The 6,096-nt window shown below is 44.0% G+C and overlaps 1 long non-coding RNA gene across 1 annotated transcript; it reads right to left on the bottom strand.

Annotated features, from left to right (window-relative positions):
- Nucleotides 1-2,067: 2,067 nt before the first annotated feature.
- LOC130716079 (uncharacterized) lies at nucleotides 2,068-4,233 on the bottom strand. Its single transcript, XR_009011857.1, has 2 exons — nucleotides 4,046-4,233; nucleotides 2,068-2,364 (listed from the first exon to the last, which is right to left on the bottom strand). It is a non-coding gene; the product is annotated as an uncharacterized LOC130716079 (long non-coding RNA).
- Nucleotides 4,234-6,096: the final 1,863 nt, after the last annotated feature.

The raw sequence follows: 6,096 nt of genomic DNA, 5'->3' as shown, positions 1-6,096 counted from the left end.
TGCAGCTTCCCTGCGGGCTTCTGATGCTCTACCTTCGCTTTCTGACATGTCAAGCAAGTAGAAACATACTCAGCAACCTGCTTCTTCATCCCAGGCCACCAGAAGTGAAGTTTCAAGTCCTGATACATCTTGTTCATTCCGGGATGGATACTCAACCTACCTTGTGCCCTTCATCTAGGATCAATCTTCTCATCTCTACATCGTTAGGCACACATATCCGTCCCTTGCATCGCAGAATATTGTCGTTCCCAATAGAGAACTCTGGTGCCTTTCCCTGAGTCACACGGTCTCGCCACTCAGCTATCCCTTCATCAGTCTCTTGTCTAGTCTTGATCTCTTCCAAGAGTCCACTTGACACCGTCACCATTCCGAAACTCAGTCTTCCTGGTGCGAGCTTAACGTCCAAGCTCAGATCTCGGAAAGCCTCCAACAGTTCTAACTCCTTGACCATCATTGAGGACACATGTATAGCCTTCCGACTGAGAGCGTCGGCTACGACATTGTTTTTCCCCGGATGTACTGTAGAGTGAACTCATAGTCCTGAAGGAATTCCATCCACCTCCGCTGCCTCATGTTCAGATCCTTCTGATCAAATAAGTACTTTAAACTCTTATGATCGCTGTAGATCGTGAACGTACTGCCATAGAGGTAGTGTCTCCAAATCTTGAGAGCATAAACTATGGCAGCCAACTCCAAGTCATGTGTGGGGTAGTTCTTCTCATGAGTCTTCAACTGCCTTGAAGCATAGGCAATTGCTTTCTTATCTTGCATCATTACACAACCCAAACCATTGTGTGACGCATCACAGTACACGTCATAAGGTTCTCCTTCCTTAGGCAAAGCTAGTATGGGCGCGGTGGTCAGCCGCTTCTTGAACTCCTGGAAACTAGCCTCACACTTCTCCGTCCACGCAAACGGTTGATTCTTCTTTGTCAACTGGGTCAACGGCGAAGTCAACTTTGCGTAATCTTTGACGAATCGCCTATAGTAGCCAGCAAGCCCAACAAAGCTTCTGATGTCGCTTGCTGTCTTTGGTTGCTCCCATGACAGAATCGTCTCGATCTTGCTAGGGTCAACAGCCACACCCTGACTTGATATGACATGACCTAGGAACTTCACCTCCTCCATCCAGAATTCACACTTCGAGCCGTTAGCATATAGCTCCTTCTCCCGCAATACTCCTAGCACTTGACGCAAATGCTCTTCGTGTTCTTCCTTACTCTTCGAGTAAATCAAAATATCATCAATAAACACCACCACGAACTTGTCCAGGAATGGCCTGAACACTCTATTCATGTAGTCCATAAACACCGCGGGTGTATTAGTAACCCCAAACGGCATCACAAGGTATTCATAATGCCCGTATCGGGTCCTGAATGCGGTCTTCTGGATGTCCGATTCCTTGACTCGGATCTGATGGTATCCTGACTTAAGGTCTATCTTCGAGAAGATCACCGCTCCTCTAAGTTGATCCATCAAGTCGTCTATCCGAGGCATCGGATATCGGTTCTTCACTGTCACCTTATTCAGCTGCCGGTAATCCACACACAATCTGGACTTCCCATCCTTCTTCTTTACCAATAGCACAGGTGCACACAAACGCACACAGGCGTACACCTTGGGGCGCAAAAGGGATTCCAAAGCCCACTCTTCCTTCGATTGACATTCCATCAATCGATCTCAGAGTTCAAACATCTTAATATAATCAAACACTTAGTCTCAAGTATCACGGCAATGATACTAACTACAGACAATCTCACAGCCAAGCAAACATCTTAGCAAACAAGTCTACCCAATCTCACAGTGAAGCTTTGAAAACATCTTTAACAAAAACAAAAACACCAACGAGTTCGGAAACTCGTAAACCCAAAACCCTTAGTGCTCTGGTTTCTCAACCGGAGCTCTGATACCACAATGTAACGCCCCGATTTCTCGTGCGTCACGGAAAACCGAATATCCATTTTCACAAGGAATTTTCGTCGTTCAATTAATTAATCTTCAATTAATGACAAACCTTTCATTTTACGAAAACTCTTGAAACATAACCTTTCCAAAAACACGCGGAAGTAACCAACATCGTAAAACTTTTTAAATAACCAACTGTAAAGAGTACGAATCAAAGGCCTGAATGAAAATAAAGATTACATCAAAACTTGTTCATTCGAATTTAAGCAATAAAATTGTGCGATACCAACACTTCGGAAACTCTCAACCCCAACAGAAAACAAAAGACTCTCAACCCAAACCCTATTCCTTAGCCTCTTCCTCTTCCTCTTCCTCTGAAGTGTAGTCGTCCTCCGGTATTGGCACGTCACGTAGCATCAACTCCCAAGAATGAGTCATCGCCATTATCTTCACGACCATCTACCCCCCCCAAATAAACACATAGCAAACAAGCAGGGTCAGGTCCAACAAAAAGAATGATAATGACAAAATCAACAACAACATATATAATATAAGTACATTATATGTCTTTTATGGGAAAGAGTCAGTTACTAACGGAATCTCACTTCACACAACCCGCCAAACACTTCCATGGCCATCTTCGTGCTTCCGCAGAGGCACGGTAATCACGGTGACCGCAGTCAACCAAACACGTGGAGCCGCAATGATCCACAAAAATCACGGTGACCGCAGTCAACCAAACACGTGGAGCCGCAATGATCCACAAAAATCACGGGTGACCGCAGTCGACCCAAAATCTCCCTCGCGTGCAAGCCCATCGTTCTCATGGACCATAGTCTACCCGACCTATGTCCGTAAATTAATTAATTTCACTTGCAAGCGAGTTATAAATTCATTCTCTTGGTGTTTAAGGCTCTAATGTCAATCCTAGAGTCTTATGAGTTAATATCATATCAGATTACAACATCAAGAAATAACAGTCACACTAGGAGGAATTACAGCTGGGTGAGGGACCTCCTAAACAAGTCACAACTAAACTTCATGCAAAGCATAGAAATAATCAGGGCCTCCCAAATTCACAAATTATTTACAAATTCCAGAGGCTCAGTTTACAGATATCATCATATAAAAATCTCACAAATGTCCCTAATCACATGTTACTATCATTTCCAACAATTTCTCAAATTTAGTGTTTTTGGACAACAGGTGCAGCGTGTACTAAAACTGATCTACAGACCGCAATACTTAGCCACAAATTTCACGTGATACATGAATGGAAAGATAATTCGAAACTCTACACTGTTATAGTTTATCACTTTTCCATTTGAGATCTAGAATTAGGTGATATTAGGCCTTAAAACTTGCTGTCCGGTACTGGAAGAACAGCAGGTGCAACAGTCACTAAGATCGACCTCCAGACCTCATTACTAGACCAAAAATTATGTTCTTTATATGCATAGAAAGCCAATTCGAAAATCTACAATTTTCCAGTTTATCCCTTTTTCATTTGAGACCCCGAATTAGGTGATATTAAGCTCCGAAACTCGCTGTCCAGTACAGGAAACTGGCAGAGATACTTTTGCCTTCAAATTAATTTTTCAACCATTCCAGTCCCAGAGTTTTAAACCATATTCCAGCAGCAAGAACCACATATCATATATCATATATCATGCTTAAATTTCCAGAACTCAAATATTCACTATAGTCATGTTGAAAACAAGCATAACATGGTCCAAAATTAGCAAGTCGTCATGGGATTTATGCATGAGATCATAGCACAATAGCAAGCACATTAATTGAAGGTTATTAGGCATGTATTTCATGGTACAAATTTCCAGCAGCAAACACAATAGCAGAACGTAATGGAACAGCCCTCAAAATCAACAAAACATGGCTATACTACCTAGATAAACTACCCTTCTTCTGTACAGTTCCCGTGGCAACTACCATTCATTTGGCATATTGTCTTATGTTCATAAGAGAGATAATAATTACAGCATAGCCATACATAGCTTCATGATAAATTTCCAGCAAGCACATCACACAAACCTCATGAGAAAAACATCTACAACTCAATATGATTCATGGTAAAGCATGGCAAAGATCCCTATAATCTACCCCTCCTAGGACCAGCCCTTACCTTTGTCCTTAGGCTTGAAGAAAAGATGAAAGTGAAGAGCAAGGTTCTGGTTTCTCTCCTCTTCTCCCACGCGCGACCTGCGACAATGGTGGTGGCTTGGGCGGCGGCTCCCTTCTCTTCTCTCACACGTTCTCTCTTTTCTCTCTTCTGCTCTCTCTTTGTTTTTCATGTGAAGGTGCTGTAGTGTATCTCTGTTTTCTGATTGTGAAAGAATAGGGTTTCCCCCCCTTGACTAAAATCCCATGCAACCCACAAGTGGGCTAGGGTTTGGTTTTCCACAAGCCCGACCCAAGTCCAACCTTAACCCACCAGTCTAATTACCTAATCAGACCTGAAACTTACTAAAACCTAAGCCCTCAAAGGTAAATTCATAATTAAATACGGACTTAGAAGAAAACAATGCAATAATTCTGCTGGCACTGTACAGCCGGAACTGCGTTCACTAAAACGGGGATATCTGGAGCTACAGATATCGGATCGACGCGAAACCACTTGGAGAATTTTCTAGACTTGAAGGGCTACAACTCTCATGAAGGAAGTGTTTCCAAATGAAGTCGTTAAGACCCTCTAAAAATTCACCCAAGTTGACAGTTCTAATCTGCCAGCTATCAAACATTAACTAAAACTTCAATTTTATTCAAACTTCCATAAAATTTGTTCCAAGTTGAACTTAGGGCCTTACATCCTAAGTCCAACCAACTCTCTGTGATTCCCGTAAGGAAACCACACAAAAAGCTATAGGCGGATCTACCCTGTCCCCTAAGTAACAAATGAAGCAAGACTGTCAGAGCTAAAACTCTACTCCTACACTAATCCTAACTCGAGGAGCTCATACCAACACCCAAAACAATGTGCTAGCATGATCGTCGTCTGAATCAGAATCCAGAACGACCAAGTCTACCAACCCTATCCGTCCTCCCTTCGCAACCGAGATGCGCTTCGATGCTGGACTCACGGGCTTAGGGCCCGAACCCTGATCATCAATGATCGCAACGGAGGGTGCACTAGACCCTGTCGGAGGCACTCCCACTGGAATCTCCTCTGAGGGATCCTCCTCCTCTGAAGATGACGGTGGCGGCGGTGCTCCTCCGAGACCTGGTCCACAGTGAACGCCCGGTGGCAAGTTGAAGCTGATAGAGCATCGCCTCAACACTCCTGACCTCAAGAGTCCTCCACTGTCCACGTGGTCCTCCATGATGCGCCCCGAATACTTCGCTCGGTGGCTCGCGGGGTCAACCACCCACGATCCGGGGTCGTCCTGATCGATCATCTCGTACCTAATCCCCCCCGAAGGGTGGACCATTGCGAACCAATCTGCAATGTTCATCTGACAAAAGGCGTTGTCCGCCAAAACACACACAGAAGATGCGAGGGTCAACTCTAAAGAACTATGTAGATAATAAACCCAATAGGTACAAGTAATAGATAGCCACTTAGGCTTATAACTAGAGATAACATCCTAGGGTTGCATATTCCACAAAAACATAACGACAATAATAACACTTAACATGTTCCAAGTAAGATTATCAAATAGCAATCACACTCAGCAACTAAGTTAGTATGCATGTTGCATGAAATGATATGCAGGTTAACCCAGTCAACCAATATGCAATCCGGAACGGATGGACATCAACGGATCAGCCCTTCACCAGCCACGGTGGTGCCATTTCGGCCCGCGTGCCTCTTACTCCAACAACAACGGTAGTCAGATCAGCCGTAACCCGTAGGTCTGCCATTTCGGTCTGCTACAAGAGACGTCTACAGACGCTCTATCACGGAAATCCGGGTCTTATGACCATTTTGGAATCCGACGAGGTCCAGAGTACATCCTGTGTTAATACCCCATTAATGTTGCATGGATGCAGGATGATTAGTCAAACAACGTCTCCGATCTCACTCGACACGTCGCCACGTGTTCTAGGTAAATTAAAGTCTCTAAAAGCTTACCCTAAGGTAAAGTCGATTCTGCGACAAAAGACTCACTTCACAACAACACATACCCACGATGATCTCCAAATCATCCGACTCATCTCAATCCGATGGTCACAACT

Source organism: Lotus japonicus, chromosome 4, assembly GCF_012489685.1.
Source record: "Lotus japonicus ecotype B-129 chromosome 4, LjGifu_v1.2".
Classification (NCBI taxonomy): Eukaryota; Viridiplantae; Streptophyta; class Magnoliopsida; order Fabales; family Fabaceae; genus Lotus; species Lotus japonicus.
Note: the sequence above shows the minus strand (reverse complement) of the source record. Positions and strands in the feature narration are given on the sequence as shown.